Raw genomic sequence first — 25,820 nt, forward strand, 5'->3', positions numbered from 1 at the left:
GGTTTGCGAGGACTGTGATTGTTTCACTAATGTTTGTAAAGCACTTTGAGTTTCTGAGATAAAAGGTGTTATATAAGTATAATATATCTTTACATATGTCGGAGGCTTTTTAATGGTGAAACTGTTATAAAGCAGCTTATTGGACAATTTGTTTTTAATAATTAAAAACCTTGTCTTTTAAAATAGATCCTCTGCATCGCTGTGATGGCCATTGTGCAAGCATGTTGCTTTGATGTTCCAGCTGAACAGTGCAGAACAATTTCCCTTTTGTTTTAACTGTCAGTCTCTTTATAGTAGCTTTGTGGCTCGCATATTGAAATAAGGTTTATGTTCCAAACGGAGTTTTGGGGGGACTTCAGTGGGTTTGAGAGACTGAAGACAATAAGCCCATATTAGAGATCAACTTATAACAAAGAGCCTCATAAACGAGGAGCAGGATACTGGGACCACCATTTGGTATCACTGTTCTCTTTGCCTTTTTCTAATTTTGCATTCTCAAACAGAGGTCCTTTCTCTCATATAGTTAAATAAGTAATAGCATAGACTAGATAGTTAAAAAAGGGGACTGTTCAGCTTCCCAATTGAGTGCTTTGCCTTTGAACCAAAGAAGGGGGTACAGTATCTGATTGAAAATGCAGGATGAGATTTTTTTGAAGCTGCCTAAGGGATTTGCTACCCTGTTTCTATTCATTTTAATGAGAATTGGATATCCACATTCCCTAATGTGCCTTTGAAAATCTCAGCTACATCCCCTTCGTAAGTACATTTTCTTTCCAGCAGATGAGGTGAGGAAATAGTAGGAAAAAATTGTCCATGAATGTTCACTTGAATTTGAAAATGAATTTTAATTTGACCATGTTTACAACTCTTTCATGTTCATTTTCCATAGGCATTTGAATGCTTAAATTTTATTAGTGTGAGTGCTCTCAAAACTAATTTTAGCTTGCATATTTGAATATTCACCAAAAGCAAATTTCATTGTATATTATTCTATTGTCACAATCAGAATGTGTGCTGAGGTATTTAGCTGTGTTGGTTATTCAGAGAGGGAACAGAAGCATCACCACCTGACTTACATAACTAAGTACTATGCAAATTACATAAATTTTGAAATTCAAAATGTTGGTTACTTACATCAGTCATGGGGTGATGTTTGTTTTCCATGATAGGATGACTTATATAACTAACTAACACATAATGAATTGAAAATATTACAAATGAATATATATATTTTGAAATTTCAGCTGTGCTGGTTGGTTACATAAATCATCAAGGCGGGAAAGATAAATAATGTATTAGCTACATATTTATTACTGGGTTTGCAGTAGTACCCACCATGTGTGAGGTGTTTTCCGAATGCATGGGAAGACACAGTCCTGCCCTGAAAAATGTACAATCTAAGAAGACAAAGACAGACAACGTGGGGATGGGAGGAATACAGCATACAAACAACGTGGTCAGAGTGAGGATAGGAACATATCCTGTAATTACTTTTTAAAGAAACTCAAACATGTTTCTCTTCTTCCTCTACAATTCAACCTCCTCATTCCCCCTCTATGCCAATTAACAATACGGTTTATGTAATTAACCTATACAGCACATATTTCAATTAACAAATATCCACAGCAAACTTGTGACTGATCTGCAGCACACAAAATATCAAATGAAGAAATTCATTAAAATAATTCTGAATGGCAAATACACTTAAGGATTCTGGGATTTGTTAGACTAATTATAAAGAGGTGTTTTTGTTTTGTTTTGTTTTGTTATTTAAGTAAATTTTTTCAAATAAATTATTCCTTGTGAATCTTTCCTTCATCTTGATCAGCCGGGGTCTGAATTTGCTGTTTGTCCTTCATTCATCTCTGCCACATAGCACAGCAAGCCTTTGTGTATTTTGACATCCGTTATGACAGAAGTGCAGAGTTCTGTCATGTAAAATTTTTAAAGTTTAAACTAGTTTTAGGGAGGCTGGGCAGTGGTTTGGAACGGATGATCTTGGTTGGGGAGAGAAAAGGAGGAATAGCTGTATTTTGTTGTTAGACACCAAACGACTGAATTCTGAGTAGTCAGAGATAAATTATTTCCATGCAGGCAATGGTGAAATCATGGAATATCCAAAGTTTTGAAAGGTAGAAGTCAGAATTCTTTATAAGTACTTGCCAGTAGCATTGGAATGCTACTGGAATATAGTGACTTTTCTTTGGACAGCACCCCCTCATTCAGAAAATTTCCTAGATTGTTTTGGAAGTGTGGTCACCAGGGGTGGAGGGAAGCGACTGTCAGTACGTGGGGGATGTCTTGCCTATGGTATGGAGAGGCCCATCCAGGACTAGGATACCATGGAAACTGAATCACTTTTTTCCCTTAAAACAATTACTCTGTATGCAATTTGGGGCTGTTTAAGACACAGCTTCTTATATAAATTGCTGTTTAATACTTATGGTGAACAAGGTCATCTATGCTGTCCCAGAGTGAGTGTGCAAAGATTGTTTCTTTTGTCATGTTCTTCTCTGATTATAAAAATCTAAAATAACACAAAGGATGCAAGAGGTGTCTCTGATGTTTTTAGTTTTTTATTGAAAATTTGCTCATAATATTTTCAGTTTGCAAGTTTCATCTACAGTCAGGGCCCAAGTTCTTTTGTCTCTGAAATCTGAAGCCATTTCTTTTTCCTGATGAAAACAAGCCCCACGGAAATCTTGCAAAGTCCATTCAAAAATTTAAGAAGCACTAGAGTTGACATAAACATCATGTTTTCACAGACAGCTGAAATCCCATTGCATAAAGCTAGGAGTTCAGTGAAGCTGAACAACAAAGCTAGAGCAGCCTGGTTCTGCTTGCTTCAGAATGTTTTTGATTAAGTTGCCTGTGATTTTGTGGCTTGCATTATCCTTGAAGATGTAGAGATTTGTGTTTGACTTGATGTTGACTTTTTTTGGTCATGGCTCAGAAACTATCAATATATAGTATGAGCTGGATTCTCCAGTCTGCTAAGTTCAGTTTGTACTGTGTGCAAAAGTGGTGCAAAGTGAACCAAAAGTGACTGGAGCTTCCCACTGGAGAATGTCCCCTGTTTAAGGGGAATTTCCACCAGTGTAAAGCTGGCAGAGGTGGCTGTATCTCCTTCACTGAAATCCATCCTACAACATAAAGGGAGGGAGCATACATGGGGTTGTGAAGCTCTGCCATGCCCGATTTTCTACTAGCGAAGGTCCCTGAGAGACCTTATGTTAGTGATGTAAGTTAAAGTTGTTCTCTGTGGCTTTAACTTGTGTTGGGGCACGGTTGCTAAGACTCAAAGAGCCACAACAACCCCCCTGATAACGTCCCTTCTCCACTGTACCTGAGCAGAACTCAGACACAATGGATAATCAAGCCTGTTGAGGTCAAACAGATTTTTAAAAAAGAAAAGCTATGAATTGCAGAGAGAGATAATGAAACCAGAAAATAGTTGAAAAGTCAGATGTGGGCTTATTATAATATTTGTGCACAGCATATGGGTGAGCTGGTCACAAGAAACTCCAGTCAAAAAGCTATCCTGACAATATTAACACCACATTACAGACTGCTGCTGAATGCTAGTATAATTCTAGGCTGCTTGTAAAATTTCATACTTGCTAGTCAATTCACTGACAAAGATCATTAATATTTACAAAACAAAGGATCTTTCTATGAAGAGGTTGAGGCATTCAGGGTTACTGCAACTGTTTGATATTCTAAACTTTAACCATATAATAAATGAAGGGTTAGGAGATTGACATTTTGAAGAACTCAACAGTGTGTAGCATAAAAAATGTGCTAAAACCTCTGCATATCTACAAAGAAGGAAAGTCACTACAAATATCTGAAACCTAATAGAAAAGAATAATCCAACTACCATGTTCCGACTTAGTTTATTTTAACAATTTCCATTGTGTTTATTGCTCTGTTATTCTGATGATGTAGGTCTAAGACACAGGAGATGAAGCTCACGATTGAGATGCATGAGAAAAGCCAAGACATTCAAGGCCGTTGTAAAGTTAGGTCACTGTTAAATTAAATATTGTTTTAAAAAAATAGAACTTACCTTGAACAACTCTGAAAAACTCCTGCCTTTCTCATCATTATAGCTGGGAACTACATTTCCTTTGTCTTAATGTTCCCAATGGGAAGTGAAGTTTGATGGGGTATCAGCAACACACTCCTGAGAGCCACCAGCTCTGTTTTGCTTATTATTAACAAGCATTCAATATTTATGGCAGGTTAAAACCTAGAGGCTCTGATCAAAATTAGGGCTTCTGTTGTGCTAGATACTGTACAAACTGGAAAGAAGTGTGGCTTCAGCCCCAAAGATCTTACAATTAACAGCTGGATTCTGACCCCTGCTCTGGCCCCTTTGTGTGAAAAGCCTATGCTAAGTGTACGTTTACATGACATGTGCTGCAGCTACACTGCTGTACTACTGTAGTGTAAACAGGCCCGCCAATAGTGGGGGGAGGAACAAGGGGGGCATGTGCCCAGGGGCCCGGGTCTTTAAAAGGGCCTGGGCCAATGGGAGGATAGATACGTAACCTCTTGACCTCTGTACACCCTCTTCCTCCTTCTGGCTTTAAAATATATGAATAAGCTATACTGGAGATAGGGACAACAAAAAACTTTCCCCAGGAAACATTGCCTTTGCTTCTTCCTCTTTTTCAGTATTTACTGAGCACAGCAGGTAGGCAGGCCATTTGTCCAGTTTTAAATCAGACAGTCCTCTTTTTGAGTGGTTTATCCGCCATCCGCTACTAAGATAGAACTGGATGGTGTTTTGTCTGGTACAGCATGGGGAACATCATTTTGAAGAGTGTGCACTCTGCCTCCCCTGGTGTGACTCACATGCACTGTGTGTGTGAGGTTATGCTGGTAGGGTGGAGTAGCATGCTCTTCAAAATGGCGTCCTCCGTGCAGCATGACCTTACATGCACTGTATGTGAGAGTTCATGGTGGCATGGTACGCGCTTCAAAATGGTGTCCTCTGTGTGGCATGACCTTGTACACACCATGAGTGGAAGATTATGCTGGCGGGGGTGGGCTCTTGCCATTCCTGGAAGTATCGGAATGTCCGGTATTCTGGTAACACATGAATGGCCACCCAAACAGCAGGGCATTCAGCCATAAAGCTTCGATCCTGTAAACACTTATGTATGTCTTAACTTGATGCCATTGAATACTATCCCATTGATTTAAAATGGACGATTGCTAAAATTTTTAATCTTATCATCAAACTGTCTGGTTGCCCAAGGGGAAAGAGATTAACACTAGACATGGACTCTGCAGCAAAGTCAAACTGACTAGTCTGTTTTCTTAATTCGGTACCCTTGATCTTTTTTTCCATTTTAATAATTTATTATTTGTTATGATAATAGTGTGTGACACACAGGAGTTTTGCCATGTAGTTGCTCTTTATTTCCTGTTCTCATGACATAGTTCAGGGTAAGAAAGATTAAAACCTCTGTCATATGACAGGATTCAATCTCCACTGACCCTTTTTATTGAAAAACAAATGCAGACAAAACATTACCCATGTTAACAGCACTTGATATTATTAAAACTGAAATAAGTGTTTACAGTTTAATTTACTGGTCATTATTTGTGTTCTTTGTTTACTGTTCCTTTATTGAGCTTGCCCAATGAAATCAGACCGGAAACTTTTACTTGTTTAATATTTCTAGTTAACTTCTCTTTCTGGTTTTTATGTGCTAGCATAATGCTGCAATGTTTGGGCTGGACACACTGTAGGAAAACGTATTTAAAATCTGTTTGAACTGGAATTCTAAGAAATATATGAAAACAATTCCACTGATTTTAGATTTTGTAAAAGCTATTTTTATAGAACCTACATTTTGGTTTGAATTTGACCTGATAGTTTCTCTTTAAGTGCTGCCTCTGTGTTCTTTTGGGAGGGATAGGAGAAGAAAGACAGAACAGAAATGGAAATAGTGGTGTAAGATACTGAAATATTCAGTCCTTGATGAGACACTGCTGATAGACAGAGTCATATCCTGGGATAATGTTCTAGTTCAATTTAACTAGTAGTTTTAACTATTTTGTGATAAAATCCTGACAAAAGCAAGAAGGATCAGAGGAATGAGCTATTGAGAAGAGGGAGAGAACTTTGATTTCCCAATAGCCTTCCTCCACAATTGTGGAGGCTCTGGGGGTAGGGTGCTTTCCTCCTGACTAGTCTTTGGGGCCTTCAGCAGCTTTAATCATCAACTATTCAGGTTCAGGTAAAACTGGGGGCCCGTGGGAAGCCATTTAATTGGGTCCTTCAGTGTGCATCCTCCTCTTCAAACTGCTTTGCCTTGCCATCTGCGGGATAGAGGGGACAGCCCATACAGGAGGGAAGTTCATGATGTTCAGCCGGGATGGGAATGTGTCCATAGTTGGTTTGTCAATTTTGCCCCACAGAGGCCTGTATGGCTGCTGAGTGTCATGCATCTCATGTGACATTAAGGCCTGTGGCTGTTCTGAAATCCACCTGCTTGGCTCAGATTTTGCTGTGCAGTTACTTGTCGCAGCCACTGGGATTCATTGTGATGCCTGTTCTGCAGGAAGCCAGGTGACCCATCTGTCTCCCCTCTTGCTGTTCCCACAGCAAAGCAGCATAAAAAAAGGAAGATGCATCCTGGAGCAGGTAGCAACAGAGGCGATGTTGCTGCATACTAGCCCCATGTTCTCTTACCACACAGGAACCCTCCAGAAAACCCAGCACCCACTCACAGCTGCCAAGGTTTGTGCAGCTTCATCTCCCACCCCTGGCATTGCTTGGAGCATGGTATGTTGAACAAATACATGGGGAGAGCCATTGTGCCTGGAGCTGCACAAAACTTGGTTGCTATGAGCCTCAAGTGTCTAAGAACCTCAGAATTCATCAGTACAACACAGCACTATTTAGGTCAGGACTCAGGAAGACCCTGTGTGGAGACATTAAGTATCACAAGCACTGTTTAGTTAGTTTAGGAGCTGGAAACTCTAGTGTTTATCTGTGTACAGCAGCTTGAATGAAAAATCCCTTTTACAGTCATTACAAGAGGGGGACAGCAACCTTTGAAGTAAGTACAAAGATCAAACACAACATCTCCTCCTTACAGGAAAAACTGTTTTTAAAAAGGTTTTTTCTTCCACCCATCCCCACCCATCCCCACAGGGGCATCTCAGGCACCAGGTTCTAGCTTTATTTCTCTTTTCTGCTCCGTATTGTAGTACTGTTAGTACTAACATTATGTGTTTATATTTTATGGGAAATTTGAGATTTCTGGGTATGAGTGACTGACAAGGCTTCCCACCTGTAAGACAGCTTTGCCTGCAGAAGCTACATCACTAGTTACTTCACTCAGTCTATCCCTCTGCAAAAGGTCTCATTGCACTCTCAGTGAGTTCAAGCGCTTGACCCTCTATAATAATAATTCATAATGAAATGGAAAACAGTGCCAAGTTATCTGAGGAACTTACATGACTTACTCCTAGCTAGATATATGTGCTTTGCATTAGTCCCTCACCATCTGCCCCCTGCCCCGCGCCAGCTTGTGCATCTCTCCAGTGATTTTTGTTGTTGTTGCAAATCTCCTAGGGATGGAAGGAATCACATAAAGATTTCAAAGTTTGTGGAGAAAGGTAAATAGTTCATTCTCATATACTTGGCTAATAATAATAATAAACCCACAGCAAAAATGGGGGGATGGGATGGGGTGGGCCAGCCTGAGGCTGGGAAATTATTAAACTGTGTTCCAAGAGAACAGATAGTTGGGGAGGAGGAGAGCTAAGGGGGTTTCCTTTGCTTCCCTCCATCCCAAAACAAATTCCAGCCCAACCTCCCCCCAGGAAGACCATTTCTAAAAGTCGAGGGCAGGTGTAGTGGGACCCATCTGGTATCAACTGAATGAGGGGGAATCTAGGGTTGTTGCAGAGGGGTTGAAGTGCGTTGCGTGATCTCCTAACCCAGTTCCTGCTTTCTTTGTCCCTCACTGCCTATCAGGTGCACATAATGAGGCTGCAGATCCTCGTTGCTCCCTACAGTAGGCGCTGCTGCTGCAGATCGTTTGCAAGGGACAAATCTTTTATTTGAAGCAGCTTCTCCTCCCTCCTCCTCCTTCCCTGTTTCTCATCTCTCTCTCTCTCTCTCTGTATCTTTCCTGTAGCACAGGGCTCCCACAGCTGGGGGGCTGTTTTTTCCCTCTAGTGTGCACTGAGACACCGAAGTGTGAGTGTGTGCAGAGAGAGAGAGAGAGGAGGACTGAAAAATCAGGCAGAAAGATTCAGTGGCTGGAGAGAGGGAGAGCATGTTGCCAGTGGCTTTTCAGCAGCAGCCTTCCCGTTTCCATCTTCTCTGATTGCACCCCAAAGCCTCAGTCTCTTCTGCAGCCAGAGGGACCCTGAGAAGAACAAGACATTTTGAAAGGGGGAGGGGGGAAGAGCCCTCAGGAAACTGCAAGTCTCTCTCATTCATTTTTTTCCTCCAGTTTTACCATGAAGCAGGCTCTTTCCTGTCTCTGAGGAGAAATTAAAAAGCAGAAAGGGGAATTCAGCAATTCTTTGGTTGCTAAGGTAATTGAAGTGGCTGCACGCAGATTTCTCAAGGAGTTTCTGGGCAGATGCTGTTGTAAATTTCGGATGTTTTTGTTCGTTTAAAGAGAGATTGCTTTTCAATCTGCAGTTCGTCTGGCTACAAAACCGATTGAGAGTCAAAGCATATTGGTTGCGCTCAGTGTTTTCAGGAACCCTCTTGAGGTAAAGGGCGGATTCTTGCCATAGGATGAAAGCATTTGATTACCTTTTGCTCTTCCTAAGTAGGTTGCATGTTCTGGGTGTGTGTCTGAGACTAGGCAAAGCGTGTGTGTGTGTAAGTGAATGAACTGGTTTGCTGTCATGTAGGAGCTGCAACTCCGGGTTATTTCAATGCGATTGTGTGCGTTCGTTGTGGGTTTCATTTAGGCACAGGATGGCATTTGTGAATGTACGCAGGCTTCTCCGGCAGATGGCTGGCGAAGGGCTTGTTCCCCAAGAAAAGCGCTCTTACATGTATTAAGCAAGATGAAAAAGAATCGCTGTTGGAGAAAACATAGTGAGATCTCTAAGCAACCAATCTCGGGGGACGGGGCGGGGACGTGTGTGTGTGTGTGTGTGTTTCTCTCCGGCTCTATTGCTTCGCTTGCATTTATCAATGAAGGAAGCCGGGAGTTCAGCAGTAGTTTCCAATAGTCTCTGCTGTGCCGCTGTCAAATTGCAGCAATAGAGCTCAGCAAAAGCCCGACAGTGAAATCTTTGGGGAGTGGGGGGACGGCGGTACATCGCTATATACAGCAGGGGCGTTGGGGGCAAAGCGGGAGCTTGGTCCACGGGCGAGGGGATGCCTCGGGTGAACAAGTTTTCTGCAGCAAAGGAAGCCAGTTTGGTTTCAAGGCACAAGGCGGTTAGACCGAGAGCCCTGCCCCTTGCTGATCGCACTCTCGGAGGCGGTCGTTTCGCTGCCCCGGGTGCAATCACGAGCGGCTGGGCTCCAGGGCTGTGGGGCGCGGTGAAGTTCCCGCCCGCACGTTCTGCAGACAGGCGGGCGCTCGCCGAAGGCGCGTGTGAGCTGAGCCGCGCTCTGGCGCTGCCCGGGGGTTGGGGGTGGACAGGAAAGCGGGGTGTGCTGGGCAGTGGCGTTTTGGTTTGTTTTTGTGGGGGAGCGGATTGAGGGACTTCCCTGGGAGATCCGCGAGCGGCAGATTTCCCCGCCCGGCGATAGCGCGGAAAGTTTGTCTCTGTTGTAATCGCAGCGAACAATCCGCCCCTGCCGTGCGAAGCCATGCACAGTAGAACACGTTGGGGGTGTGCTCCCGTGGAGCGACCCCCCTAAGCCACCGCCAGCCAGGCAGCTCACTCCGAGTCACCCTGCTGGGTCTGAGCAATGTCAGCTCTCGCAAAGCACCGAGGAGGGAGGACGTGGTGTGTTACTGGTGGTTGTGTTTGTAACGCGATTGTGAGTGTGTGTGTATTCCCCTGTCTCCTTAAGTAATTCTTGCGATGCTCACTGAACTCGCGTCACCGGGGCTGGCAACAAATACTGCTGCCTTGTTTTTAAAAGCCAAGCTGTCAAGTGCCAGGTAAAAGATCGCTGCAAGGCTCTGTGAGTTAGGCGTCTTTGAAACGGGACGCTGGACAGGGAGGTAAAAATAAGCAGCATTATGTGGCTCTAAACAGCAACGGGTGACCCACAGGAAAACTGACCCCTTTGAGCAAAAAGCTATAATGTATTTTCGTTCTTAATTACAAAGGACACGTGCTTGAAGACAAGCTCCTCGCTTAAGAGATCAGCTGCTTCGTATTCTCCGCGCAAAGTCATGCTCCCCTGTGACACTATCAACATGTCCTTAGTACCCGATTGTGATGTCATCAGCGGAAGATCAGAGAGTAGGTTGCAGGGCAAGCAGAAATGCCGTCTGCAAGAGGTGATGGGTCACAATAGTGCTGCCATGCCTGTGCTTTGTGCTCACGGAAAATAGTAGTCATGGTCACCGCTCCAAAGAGCGTCTAGACTCAGTGCTGCAAATCCCAACTCAGAGGCATCATCCTTGTTCACGCATGCTGTCCCCACGGAAATCAACGTGGCTGCTCACGAGCAGACTATTCTAGTGAGTAAGGATTTACAGGACCTGGCCAAGGGAGGTCTTGCCAGGATCATGCCTTAATCACAAGCTGCATAGGACAGAGTAGCATGGTGTTTCTTGATGCTTTCTATGAAGCTAAGGCTTATGTGAGGCACACCAATAAATTGCTCTTTGTTGGTTTTATTTATTTTAGTAACTTCCCTGCTGAGAATAATGGGAAAATCTCTCTTTTGTAAATAGTAGCGTCTTATAAAACTTCCCTCCTCTGTTGTGGCCATGCTGTGCTCCAGCTGCTTTTTACCTTCCACCCCAAAGGTGGCTGCATTTCAGTTATGGCGGGTGTGTGCAGTTTGTAGAGTGCCTTGAGATCCTTGAGCACGAAAGGTGCTTAATAAAAGACAAAAGGAAGTATTATTTGTGATAGTTCAGTACAGATCACACCAAAAGATGCCATCTATAAATTAGAGCTTTGGGAATTTTAAGAGGATAAAAAGTGTGTTAGAATTCTGAGAGTGTGGGATGTTCTTTTAAGGAACTGCACATGCTTCTCACCCTTACCTTCATCTCTTCTATCACCTGGTTTTACAGAGAATAGAATACCACATGTATACTGATTTTTGGATGTCAAAGAATTATCAGCCTTTTGTGGTTTAATTATGAAGTGCAATATTTTCTTTGCCAGCTGATTTTAAGCACATTTGATACATGCTTTTGGAAATCCGCTATTACAATTCTCTAAACCAGGGTCAAGTGCTTGAAAAACAGTCATTTACTTCTCATTACAGGCACAGAATAATAAATTTCAGTACTTTAATCTCTATGCTAAATGCTGAAGAAAGTATTTAGACTCTGCCATTATTGACTACATTTTTGCATGGGATGCTGCTTGTTCTAATGCCCTGATTTATTAGAATAATTAATGGTAAATGTTCCCATTTTTTTTCTTAGTGTATGCAAGTGTGATGGAATTTAAATAATCTTCAAACACCCTACCTCCAGTTTTGAATTATAGCAAAGATCATGAAATGATGAGAGAGAGCAACAATTTTCTGCATATTTCAGTGTGAGTTGTATCTATAGTAGGTGTTTAAAGGCCACAGTTAATCCATCTCACTAATTTTCTGGTTGCCCTCTTAATGCTATTCCAGGAAATGTTATAACACACAGCTGCATATTATCATTAGCATCATTATTATTGACACTGCTTGCTCTCTTGTGGCTGATCATTACTGTAATGGTGGTGGTACAGCAAACTGTTTTCATCCAAATAGCTCTTGAGAATAGGGCAAAAACATGTCTCTGCAAAGTAGTGATACTCAGCCCTTCTCTCTGGAGGCATAGGAGGCTCTTCAGGGTCCGGCATGTATTTCTGGTGTGGCCCACAGGTCTGATGAAAGTGAGCGGAATGCTATTCACATGAATGCTCTCTGCATTGTTTAACATGTGTGAGAAAGCAAGAGCAAAATTGAATACATGGATCAGAACTGCCAGAATCCATCACTGTCCTTTTCAGCACCCAGGAAGGGCAGAATAGGAGAAGGAAATACTCTCCCAATGACTGCAGTGGGCAAGCAGATGGAGGAGAAGGAAAATGAAGTCTCAGAAAGAGACAAAATAGCTGCAGCATGGCAACGTAACGTTGTTTGTTGTGATGTTGCATCGGTTCATGGTAAATTGATCAATGATGTTGTCATGTCATGACTGAGTCTTCCCAATGCAATCTCAGGCAGTCATGTTGCAATTATTGTGTGGTTGTCTGTGACTCCATTCCATAGTGATGTAGCTCTCCGGCACTTCAAGAATGAAGACCGCTATCTTAAAGAATCTGGCTCAGAACAGTCTTGATCATTTCATTGAGACAACAGGATTTTACATCAAATTCTCTCTCTACCGTGATATGCTCACTAAAAACAGCAGTGACATCTATTTAACAATGATGTCAGAACTAGGATTAGTTATTCCTCAACAGTGCCCTAAACCAGAGGGACATAGCTTCTTCATGGGCAGGTGGTGAACATTTTGTATTCTTGCCACCAGAAACAGAGTTAGATTTGCAGTCAGGGAAAGCCTTTGCCTTTGTATTTCTGGTAAGGCACTCAAGTACGATAGTGATGGGAACCGTACAAGTACATAGATTTGTTTTATTGAACAACAATGGATTATTATGAATTAATATTATTCCATCTTGCTTTAGCAACTGAAATAATGCACATTACTTATGGGATTTTCTCAACTGGCTTCTGAATGCATTATTTTCTATGCCATCTTAATCTCTGATGATTTAGCATGGTGAGGCCTGATCTGTATTCGGATGGAAGACCTCCAAGGGAAACCCCTGGTATTCTAGGGAGTCACACTGGTGGTTCATTAGGGTTTATTCCTTCAGATCAGTATCAAACTTACATAATGTGATTTGGCACTTTGCTGCTTGAACTGTCAGATCAGCTGTAAAATTGACATCTGAACCATCTATTGTTACTAAAGAGTCCATGGTACCATTTATACTGGAGGCATGTAGATAGCCAAATACAAGAGAATAGATGCTGGTAACTAAGGACCAGATTTTCAGATGCAGGTTTAAAGATGCAGATAAGTACCCAATGAGATTTTTCAAAAGACATCTATCTCATTAAAGTACTAACTCCCATTGATTGTGGTGGGATTTAGACACCTAATCTGCTTTTGAAAATTCCACTAGGCACCTATATGCATGTTTAGGTTCCTAAATACCTTTGAAAATCTGACCCCAAATTCCAATTTAGATTATTGTTGCAGTGTTGTTCTACTATTATGACCTGAAGAAGAGCTCTGTGAAGCTCGGAAGCTTGCCTTTCACCAACAGAAATTGGTCCAATATAAGATATTACTTTACCTGCCTTGTTTCTCTAAATCCAGATTATTGCATTCTGCCTACCCAAAATTTCTGCTGCAGTTTCAACTTGCTATAGTGTTCCTCACTTTCTGTTGTAAACTGTTGTGCAGTGTTACTGTGAGCTGTCAAATAGCTGCTGACTTCCACCATGGAACTGGTTGCATTACAGTGGTGATTGAAGTGACTTCAGTATATACATACAATCTGGAGTACTTTGGAATTCTTCACTATGTATTTAACTTTGTTTTCCTTTAAAAAGGCATGTAGGCTTGCCAAAACGTTTCAAAGATGCAGTTGGCAGTAGCAAGACTGCCATTCTTTGGTGACTGGGGAGGAACTAATTTCTGCTGTTGTAGTTTATGAGGAAGAGCAAGGAAGAAAAGCTAACCCATCGTTTTCCCCTTGGCTGTCAAGTGTGTAGAAAGGCTATGAATGCAAGACAGGCTGCTGTTCCCCACTTGCATTGTATCAGATTTATTGTTATTTTTGAGCATCTCTGTAGTCAATGGCAATGAATATCAACAAGTAGTTTTAATTTAAAGTAAACAGTCCATTTTTGACATTTGGATATCCCCAGGAGGTTAGTAGTAATGTTCTGCTCTTCACTGCTGTGTAGAAACCACTATCCTGTCCTCCTGCTTCCTGACCCAGCCGGGGCAGAATAGCACAAAGGCAGTGTGCTTGGCCCATTTGAAAATGGGGGGATAGGAGTATCAGATAATAAAGACTAGTCAGTTATATTACTCACCAGTAAGCTTTCTAGCGAAAAAAGGAGTGACAAACATTGACAAATTCAAAGGGTATTTCTTCCCTTTCTTTGTAGTTTAAATTTGGGGCAGCGATGAAGGCCTCTGAGGGTAGCTGCAACATCCTCAAATATGAAGGCCTTGTTTTCCTCAGAGGGGGAGAAAAACTGACTTGTACAAATAACAAAGTAATGTAGATGTAATGTGTTACATGCCCAGGGCCATAGATGATGAGGGAATATTGACTAATGGTCTGGAAGTCAGGCTGTATATGTTCAATTCATTGCTTTGCCACTGATTGTATGACCTTGGGCAAGTCTCTTAATCTCTCTGTGCCTTAGTTCATCCCTCTGTAAAATTTAGAATAATACTTGTCTTTGTCATAGGAGTGAGTACTAGTTTGTTCCTGTTGTAAGGGAATGTGAGTTCCTGAGGTAAAAGGGGCTATAGAAGTGCAACAAAATAATTAATATTATTATATCACAATACTCTTAATCCACACATGGAATTCTGACTACTGTCTCCATGTGGATTGGGGCATTGTGCGGGTCTAAATCTTCAAAAAACAATTGTACTTTTTGGGTAGTAAACTTCCCATTTTACTCTAATCTATGGTACTGGCAATCTTTCATTTTCTTGAGAAGAAGCAACCTGCAAGAACTTTCAGCACCTTGAGGAGTTTTAAGTGAGATTGTGTAATAGTTTGATTTATGCGGTGGAATATTGGTTATCATTCCATTTTACACCAAGTTACTTGAAGAGAATTTATTTAATCAAGCCCTGTACAGTGCAGGGAGTTTAAGTTGAGTAATTCTGGATTTGGAGTTTAATTGTATTGGGGTTTACATTTTCTGATTTTAATAATTTGATTTTTACTTTCTGATCAGCACATATTAGAATTTTAGTACTTTTGATCTCCATATTTCTTTTGTAAATTAATCTTTCTCTAGTAGTTTTCAAACTATTGATTTTGTTAGTAGTGTAACATAGAAAATTCAGTCCATTCATTGTAAATCACTTTTGTAAATCACAATTAGCATTTTTCATGGTGCAGAGAGAACAAGAGACCCTCATTCCTAAACTGAAGTGAGAGACAAAGTATTGATATTTTTTCCTCATCACTGAATTTAGTGGACCAGATTCTGAGACACTGTGCAGAGCCCAAGGAAATGGGCTTTGCAAAGCAGGGTTTCTCTCTGGGAGAGGAGATAGAATTCCCTTCTCCCTCAAGCCCCAGGCCGTAGAGCACCAGTGTGGTTACTCATCTTGTCAAAGGGAAGAGTTTGGCCAGCAAACTGGTATACTTGCAAAATAGCAAAATAACTAGATTCAGCTTCATATTTCCCTGGTGAATCTCTGCTATGCAGACTGATAGCACTTTACAAACACTACTGTAGTTTGGGATCACAAGTTCAGATGAAGTTTTGGGTGGGACTATTTTTATTCTTTTGCATTTCTGAATTCCTGACCATTTATATTAGCTCTGACAATTTATATTAGTTAAACATTCACTATTACATTCTCGATGGCTATTTTTGATAACAAAATCTTGGCATATAGCCTTCCCAAGAACTCTTGCCATACACAGTAGTGCTGTTTGTTGGAAGGTAGAACACTTATGGATAAATTGGGCCCATTAATACCAATTTTAAAAATAGGCTGAATAACAGAAAAAAAATCTGATTGTCTCGCTGGGTTGCAATCTATATGTGTGTTCAATACCTATCCTTTCCCCCATCCCTCCCCACTCAGTTCCTATTTTTGTTGGTTGGTTTGTTTACTACCCTCACTTGTTAAGACATGTCAAATCTAAACGTAAAATTTTTGGGATGAGAATTGTTTTTGCTGTTTCTAGCACATTTTAGATGCTCAGAATAATAAATATGGTATATATTTCCCTTTTTGCAAAAGGAGACTATGGACTCATCATTAGAAAAGGGGTCTGGGGTATCAGGAGACTTCATTCTATTTGGTGTAAGACCTTGGGCAAGTCACTTCATTTCAGTTTCCACACATGTAATATGGGTTTAACACCCAACTCTGTAAAGTGTTTTGAGAGCCTCTGAAAATATCTACAAATAACTGAACATTATTCTATTTTATTTGTTGTTGTATACCATGATGATAGAATCAGAATCGGTTATGCACACTAACTATAAATTCAAAATGGGATGCAGCTTTCTGATGGAAGAAAAATGGTCTGTCATCTTTTAGTAGTGGCAAGCAAGGAGTATTCCGATCGCCTTCCAGATGAGGGAGACAGGGAACCCATGAATAACAATCGTAACACTTTTCACCTTCCAAACACATCATCAGTAACATTCCTTAGAATACTTATGTGAGATGGGTTAGTACTAGTATTGCTATTATTACAGATAGGCACACTAGAGACAAAGTGACTTGTTGAAGGCTGCAGAGAATCCTTCTCAAATGCAGTCTTAGGTTCTTGGGAGTTTCTGGTTGCCAGTCTTCTGCTTAGACCACTAGACTATGTCTTTTTATCAGAGAAGGATGGTTGTCTAAAAGGGGAGCTGTTTATGAAGAAAGGATATAATTGGGGGAGCCAAGTGTTTTGATGGGAAAGAAAACATACAGGGACCAACTGGCTCATGGAATTTCATAGTGGTGCTGAGTATAACTCATGGGAAGTGCAGAAAGAAATCTTGAGGCAGATTTCTCCTAGGAAGCACATAGGATGTGTCTACTGGAGGAGACAACACATTGAGGAAATGTCTCAGGGGGTAACAAGGAACCAGATGTCCCTACCCTCATTGTGATCCTAGTATCTTCAGTATGGAAAAGGTGAGTGGGCCTGCAGTGGTTTCTTTTCTCACTTGTTCACACTAACATAACCAGAAAGAGAGAGAGAACACCTCCACACACAGATCTGTGCTACAATCATAGTCTGGTGGTACACCAGACATCTTGTTTTTTTAGAGAAGGACCCAATCAAATGTAGGAAATTCAAATTTCAGGCTGGCTCATGATCCCTAAATAATCTCTGATGTGGTAAGTTTACCAGACAGGGCTCACTTCTCTCAGAATGGTCTTAATCCTACTGACGCATTTCCCTGGAAAGCCATTTTGGGCTGTTATGTTTTTGATTGATTTAGCTTTAAGGAGTCCGTGGTGCTGGCCTCTCCGCTACCCACACTGCTCTTCTGCCTTCTTTAGTTACTTCCTTCTCTCTTTTTTCTTATCTTAGCTGCTCATGCAACTCAACTCTTTTCTGACAATGCCCCAAGTCATCTATCTGTAGCTTCAGACAATGCCACATCTCTCCCCAACTTCTATCCTCCTGGTTCTTCTTTATCTACTGTTGGTATGACCTTGCCTTCCCTCTCCAGTGGACATATTGCAACAGTGATGTGCTGCCAGTACGTTCATCTTAGCTTGTAATTAAACCCCTTGCCCCAGAGTTGGATGTGGTCAAAGGGTAGTGATGAGGGACTTGGGAGTCTGTTAATTTGTTTTCAAATATAAACAAAAATGCTTTCTTCACAACCAAAAGGGGAAGCATTTGACAAACAAGTTAATAGTAAGTGCTCTTGCTGGAAATGTTCAGACAGCTTCAATGTGGCTCTCTCCATCTGCTCTATAAGTCCCCTTTTCACCAACACAATGTCCTGCTGTAACAGTTGTTTCAAGAGGGAGTAGGCACAGTTAGAAGTTGTTGGCAGAATCTTGTAATTCATTGGTGTGTATCTTCACCTCTGTGAATTTGGTCCATTTTTATAATTTTATTGGAATGCATCTTAATTAACCCCGAAGCCCCCATATTCCATACGTGAGAGGCAGCAGGGGCCAACAGATAAAGCACTGAAGTGGGACTCCAGAGGCGAGGACCTGGCTCTTCTATTGGTTTGCAGTGTGACTCTGGGAGAAGTCACTTTGCCCATATGTGCCTCTCTTTTCCTGCTCAGACATTGCCCATCCTTTCTATTTAGATTACAAACAATGGGTGTCAAACTCTGTTGGAGGAAAGGACTGGATTTCATGTTTGGTTATGATCAACAAGTTGGAGTATAAATTCAGGGTGTCATTTTTCTTTCAGCCACAAGTGGAAGGCCCACTAATATCCGTGAGAGGTTTGCACAGCGATCAAGTAGAGAGCACAGCCTTTATGTAGTAGCTAAACTTTTATTTATTCCTCTATTTCCTTTGCAACAACTCCCAATTCCCAACCCATGAGGGTTTCACTCCCACCTCCATGCCCTATTCCATCTGCTAAAATGATCAGGAATGCAATAGATGTTGACAATCAAATGTCATCATAGTCCTCAGAGCTGGCACACCAATCAGATTAATAGGGGGAGGAGAGTTTGCAACTCTTACTCATTGTTTCAGGCTGTCTGCTGACTCAAGCAGACGTCATGTTATTGGTTTACACTTGGTCCACATTTGGAAGGTTATCTCTGCAGCCATGAAGATTAGAAACGTATGTAGAAACTTTTGAAGACAATTAAGGCTGAGATTCTTCATAATCTTATTAAGTCATGCTGGCCACATAACCTCATGATATGGACAGGATGCTCTTGACACACCTGCTGTAAACTCTCTGGGAAAGGACTATTCTTCTACTATGTGTTTTTACATTGCCTATCAGTATACAAATCTTCGTTGACACCTCTAAGTGCTACTGTAATATAAACAGCTAAGAAATAGAATACAGAGATACAGATTCCCTCCTTTTCAGGGGCATTCTAGAGAGATTTATGGCAGCAGATGTGAAACATCAATTTAGAGTTAATGGAAACTAATTGAATTCAAATTAACTAATTATTTTTTTCTTGTCCTTTCCCTCCTGTCACTTTAACTAATTACCTAATGAATTGGGTCTAAACATTCCACCAGACCAGGTAGACTTTTTCTGGCAGATAATTATCAGTTCAGCAACTCACGTGGCTGTAAGACTTTTCAAGCACATGAACAGATATGCATGTTAATTAGTACAATGAAACTGGGTATGTTTTAATGACACCAAACTGCTTTTTACACTAGAGTTGCACAACTGCAGTCACTATGAACTCCAAATCTCGCACATTTGGACATTAGCATGCCATTTCAGACGTATGCAGTTTTTTAAATGTAAAAATTATACAAAACCAGCTATTGCTATTGATTACCATATGAAATTGTATTGCAGTCAAGATATGCTGATGGATTTTTAGGTGTGGTATTAATTTAATATGTTCCATTTTCTGGGCTGAAATTTGTGCCGATTACTCATGCAATATTTCCCATTGAAATCAAACATGCTAGGGGTGTAATGTTCATCACTTCCATTACATTGGTTACGTTAGAGAAAGTTTTATGGAAGTGCTGAACTGGACCTTAAATTTGAACCTGTTTGGCTTAGAAAATACTACATGTTTTTAATGAGACTAATTAGTTAGCATTGCAGAATATCTTCTCTTAACTCTCCCTTGTTCTCTCTCTCCCCTCCTACAAAACAGGTGTTTTACAGTAACTTAATGAGGTCGTATATTTCTCTCTTTCTACACACCAAGGTAGAAGATTGGTTTGTGTGAGTAGGAGATGACTCTGATATTACAGCTGTCTTATTTGTTATTGACTAGGTACTTTAGAAAGCATACTGAAGGGCCCTGTTAATATTCATGCTGATTAGTTATGACTGGTTTAGCATTTTCTTAAAGGGATTTTTATTAACAATATTCATGCATTAGGAGGCTGGTATTGTTGGTTGTTGCCACCTGTTGCCTCACTTCAAAATCCAGCATCAGGGAAGGTTAATAGCTGAGTTCTAAACAAACTAGTGTTTGTATCTCAAGGCTACTGTACATATTGGTTATCACAATTTAAGTGAGTTTGCAGATATTGATGTAACATAAAAGAACCATTTGTCCTTTTCAGTTGATGACTCTCCTGTTCTTCCCAGGAGGTTCCAGGAGCCCAGTCAGATAAGAGAGAGAGAGAAACAACTTCTTACCTCAAGGAAGTACATTTTGTCAAGTGCTGCCTGCCTGCTCTAGTAAGATTATTTTTCAGGAAAGAGTGGAGCTGGGTGTAAGCAAAAAGGAGAAAATATATAATGAAAAAATATCAGTAGCAGGCACATGTACCAATCCCTCTCCCCCAAAATCCTATCCTACAAGAAGCTGTTAACACATTTATTAATTATTTAATTTGCTATTAAACTTTGTTTTTAAAAAAATCTTTTACTTTATCTTTGTACCAACAAAATGTTGAATATTGTTGGCTCAGTGTGTGAGGGAGAACAAGAAGGAAACTCATTTAGGTAACAGGTGAGACAAAAAACTCTAGAGGTTGCAAAGCAGTACAGTATGTCAAATGTAAAATATGCATCTAGATTTTTCACTTTGCTTCTGATTGTGTAGGAAGGAGCAGTGGCCTTCCTCTGAGCCTGGGCCCGAGGAAGGGCCGCAAGGGCAGGATCAGGCCCTGAACAGGCTGGCAGCTCAGTCTGCCCGGCAACCGGGGAGACGGCCACAGATAGGTTCTGCCGGCCGGCCAACCCGGCAGCAGGGGGGCAGAGCCTCAGTAAGGACTGTAACTACAAAAAGCAGGCCCCCTTGCTTAGTAGGGAGAGAGCTGCTGCCGTAGGCAGACGTGCTGTCCCGCCGGCTGCAGCAAAGGCCTGGACCAGGCTGGGCCTCCACCACAGGCGACCGCCTCCCAGCACCGAGGCCCTGGGAGCGACCCAAGCGGCCCGCCTCTAAGAGCTGAATAGGGCCTCCAGGCCCCCTAGACTGGCCGAGGCCTACAGGCCCGAAGGACGGGGCCAGACCTCTGGGCCTGAAAAACTGGACCGAGCCCCCTGAGAGTGAGGGCTGGGAGTTCCCCCCTGAGGCCGGCCCCGACCTTGAAGAGCTGCCAGACGCCGAGCCCCCAGAGATGGTACAAGACCTAGAGGAGCTGCCTGAGGCTGAGCCCTACCCTGAGTCCTGGGACCTGGAGGAGCTGCCCCTTGCCGAGGAACTCCACGCCTTGCCGCCATAGATGAAGAGGGACTGGCTGGTCTACCCCGGTCGGTGTATTCCAGCGACCCTGAGGTAGGATATGGGGAGGAAGTGGCCCAGGGACAGCCATAGGCATGGCTGTACAGGGGGCAACCCCCATCGACGTGTTGCGGCGGGAGCCCTGCCGACTAAGTGGCAACACCTTTGCCACTGTTAGGGCCCTGGGCTGGGACGCAGTGGAGTTGGGTGGGCCTGCGTCCTGCTCCTCTCCCCTTATTCTTGCCACCTGGAGAGCGAGTACCGTCCCCTACCCTCTTGGCTCAAGGACACTGCTTACCTGCCCGCCCTGCCTGATGGCCGGGGCGAAGGACCGCATGCTCGCCCGCCCTGCCTGAGGGCCTGGCTGACAAGCCCCTACGGATGCTAACATCCCCTCTTTGTTGGAAGGTGCAGTGGCCTTCCTCTGAGCCTGGGCCCGAGGAAGGGCCGCAAGGACCAGACCGGGCAGAGCCCGTTCTACAGATTGCTTTGTGACTTTAGAAAAGCGTGAGTGAGTTAGTGGCCTCAATCCAGTCCTGAGTGAACGTATGTTCACAAGTCAAACTTCGATATCAAAAGTGGGACCCCTTAGGCAATCTCAGCCGAGTCCCTATGGGTTGCAGAAAACCTAAGCAGAAAAAAATACTCTCATTCCTAGTGGTGGTCCCTACAGAACAGGAGCCCGCAGGTCATAACTAAAATTGTAATTTACCACCCTTCACAGAATGAGTTTAAGGAACTTGCACTAAAAGATGCTGTTGAGAGTAGTTATTAAAATACTGTTCTACTCAGAAAAAGAACTCGGATATAGCTTCAAGAGATGCAAAGATTGAAATGGATTCCATGAAAAAACTAAATATACTCTGCTTGAGTTTCTGTCTGCCTTGTACTTTAACCTAGGAACTAAAAATCAAGCTTGGAATTTCCTGCATCGCCATCACCATCACCACTAAAGATTCTGCACTCTGAATTCTGTCAATGTTTCTGTTAATGATGCATAATCCCAATGAGAATCCAATACATTGGCCCATAGCTATGTTAACTTTGCAGGACTGGAAGGAGAAAAACATAGTAAAAAGTTATTTTAGTCACTAAAGTATCTTTTTGTTCTGTTTTTGTACAATGCCTAGCACAGTAGGGTCCTGGTCCATGACAAGGCTCCAAAGTACTACAGAAATATTACTAGTACTACTACTAATAATAAATAAAGCAAATAGATATTTAATTTAGATTTAGAATAAATAAAAGGATGCATACACAAGCTGTGAGAATCCTGCCAATTATGTATTACAGAAACAAAGCACAATCCAATCAAGTCCTCCCTTCCACCAAGCAGCAACACATAATCAAATACCGATGTGTTGGTTTGCACCACAATTTACCTACATCTCTTCAAAGGCCAGGTGAAACAAATGGTCCCTGAATTCGTCTAGGGAACAGATTTATTAATTAAGAAGATTCTATTTTCACATGGTCACTTTTCTGACATTAGCCACAAAGAAGTTAAAAGCGAAAGTGATAAAAATCTAGAAGCATGTTTTACATTTGGTAAACTGTAATGCTTCACATCCTCTAGAGTTTTTTTTGTCTGACCAGTTACTTAAATGGGTTTCATTTCGATTTCTTGCTCACAGTGTGAACCAATACTGTGGTCTTGAGGTAGCTACAGCTTTCAGTCATTATCTACATTGACTGACTGTGAACCAGTGAACTAGAGGCGACAGTGTCATACTCCATTACCCATCCCCTGGGGCATCTTGTCCCTTTTTCTACAATATCTTACATTTCTTATAGATAATTTTTCTCAATACACTCTCTAGTTTTCATTTTAAAAATAAATACCATTTTTATTTTCTGTCAAAACGTTACCTTTTCTGTTGCCTCGCCAACTCTCTCTATAAACAAGTAATAACATGTAATCATTACACACACACACACTGGATGTCACATCTGTCAACATTTTCTGTTACATACCTAAAGCTTCTATAAATCAGACCTTTTTCTATTGTACTGAGGCCAAAGAAAATAGTTATTTTTAAAAACATTAAGTTGCAATTGGTAGATGGTGACAATCCCATTTGTAAAAGCACATAAAATGCAAGTTTATTATTTGCCTATTTGCCAACATATTCTCCCAGAGAAGTTATTACTTACGTAACTGAAAAATTCTTGTGTTTAGTTCTAGAGTTACATAAAGCAAACAACTAAAGTCAATTGCACTTTTATGTATCTCTCACAAAGCTTACAGTCCATTTTTAATAAAGTATGTATGTATCAAATGCAAGCCGACTGTTATATTTGATAGCTAAAGATTGAATGCTTCTATTAACACTATTTACGTGGCTACAATCATACAGCATAGGAAGCATGGAGGAAAAAGGGCGAATATACAGTAAGTGCATTATTAAATATTTCTCGGAAGACTTTATTTTTATTCACCTCCTCCCATTTTTTGGACCATTCATTGAAGCCCAAGGCTGTAAAAATAATTAGTCAATGGTTCATCTACATAAAGAAGCTAAACTTATGGAGTTAAACTACCTATATATAAAGCTGCAGTCCAGGTGCTTATCTCTCTTGGTAGTGTGCTCCAAAACCAAGTAAAACAAAGAAACACTCTGATTAGAGAAAAATGTTTGTTTTCTCATTTCAAAGTGACTTTTGGCCTTCCTGTGATAACACCACAGTCTCTGCAGAGTTGGGTCTGACTATTAATGGAAAGGATAACCTGTAATATCTTAAAAATGCATGCAAATAAGATAGGCTTGGGTTACATAGGCGATGGATGAACTGAACCTTTCTTATCATGTAAAGAACAGATTTCTGTTCGCTTAAAACATATTTGTAATATTAAAGCTGGAGAGAATTACTTGTGCTGAAACAAAAAACTGAAGAAAACTGTGCAAGACTTACACATTTATCCTTGTGTTGATTTTTCAGTGTTACTTACCTTACAACAATATTCAAAACCTTTTAAACCAAATATAACATTATTTGTAAGGCCACATATGCTTTGCATGGTTGCAAGTACCATGTATTAAGATAACTACTATTAAGAGGGTATTTCACTTAGCAAAAAATTGTGTCTTTCTCCTCCATCTAGGTATGATAGACCTCTGGAATCCTGGGGATTCTCGCCCTTTTTTTGTTGTGATGACATGCCTTTCATCGAAAGAAGGCTAGACTGGCACTTCCTTTAGAGCATATTAGTACTTCTCCTGTGTCAGCCCCAAGGGTCACTGTGGAGTGACATGAGGCACTTCAACTAGGTGCATTAAGTATAATGCCAGTGTAGCACTCCCAGCCTTTTTCCAGTGAAGGGAGTGAGAAATAAGACCTGGGAATTGAATTGACCCTGGTCACTAACATGCAAGTAATGCAGTGCTCCAGTCAACAGCTGGTGATCTTTTTAGCTTTTATTTAACTTGTACTGTATATGCATGTGTAAACAGCACAAATGGAACAGGAGTTAATAGGAACCTAGCACTGCCATGCTCTTCATCTTGATCAGTAGCTGAGTACACTTTCTCTCTTTCCCTTATGTTCTCTCTCTACTCCTTTTTGCGTCAATGGAAAAAGAAAACTATCTAATAAATCAAAAACAGTTTTCACCTAAGTACATAAAATGAAGCAGAGTAAAGAAAGCATGACTTTGCAAATCTACTAGGAGCTGTTCAGCAGTTCTCTGGCTGAAATCACTTTGCCACTACCATGACTCTCCCAAAACTCAGTATTTTATTACTGTACATTAAAATAGACTTCTTTTAGTCTTTTTTTCTTTCCTTTCATTTCTTGTTGAACTGGGCTAGACAAAATACTGGCATGTATACTGCTGGAAACAATCCTGAACTGACAGAAGGGAAGACTAGGTGAACTTGTTTCTCTCTTTAACATCTCTGATGTTGAGTGCAGTTGGGAACATGCCCTCTGGAAATCTCTCACCACTATATCAGGGTTTTTTGGTTTTTTTAAGAGTAGAAGGGTACTATAAACCTGCCCAAAAAATCTGAAAAATATGGCCATTCAAGATTAAGCATGAAAACGGTAGTGTCTGGATAATATGAAGCTCAACTGAATAACACTGCAGGAGGCTGTTTGACTAGATATCAGAAGCATCATCTTTAAAGTGTGAATTGTCAGATTAAAATTCATATATATTTTTAAAAGCAAAAACTAAAAACCCAAAGATCCTGATCTGTGATAAAGCAGGGGAGCATCTGTGCTCTAATGTCTTGAGGATGGAGCTGGGAGTCAGGAGACATGAGGGCCATTCTCAACTCTACTTTGACTTTGAGTGGTCTTTGGAAAGTCACTTAACCTCTCTGGCTAAGTTTCCCAACCCATAAAATTGGGATGATAATACCCAAACTCTTTGTTATTTAAAGCACTTAGAAATCTATGGATGGGAAGTGCTATAAAAGTGTTAAGTATAAAAGCATCTTATTCAAAGTGAAATAATTTTAAAACTCATTAATTTTTACCAGCTATTCTAGTTTAAATATTTTTGCATTCAATCATTTTGGATAGAGAAATTAGTTTCATTTTCAGGTTCTCATGCACTTGCACAATTTTCCAACAATGTATGGAAATAGCTAATGCTAAATGG

At 41.3% G+C, this 25,820-nt stretch overlaps 1 protein-coding gene across 3 annotated transcripts in view; it reads left to right on the forward strand.

The window, feature by feature from the left end:
- The first annotated feature begins 8,499 nt into the window (after positions 1-8,499).
- RGS6 (regulator of G protein signaling 6) overlaps positions 8,500-25,820 on the forward strand; it is a 470,201-nt gene continuing 452,880 nt past the window's right edge. For 2 of the 3 annotated variants that reach the window (XM_067557853.1, XM_067557849.1), the window contains exon 1: positions 8,500-8,571. The gene's annotated coding sequence lies outside the window, so the exon portion shown is untranslated. Of the gene's footprint in view, positions 8,572-10,572; positions 10,641-25,820 lie in introns of those variants that run through there. The other variant, XM_067557850.1, reaches the window with a different exon arrangement.

Source organism: Emydura macquarii, unplaced genomic scaffold (assembly GCF_026122565.2).
Source record: "Emydura macquarii macquarii isolate MOO-44397 ecotype Brisbane River unplaced genomic scaffold, CSIRO-AGI_Emac_v2 contig_1876, whole genome shotgun sequence".
Taxonomy (NCBI): Eukaryota; Metazoa; Chordata; order Testudines; family Chelidae; genus Emydura; species Emydura macquarii.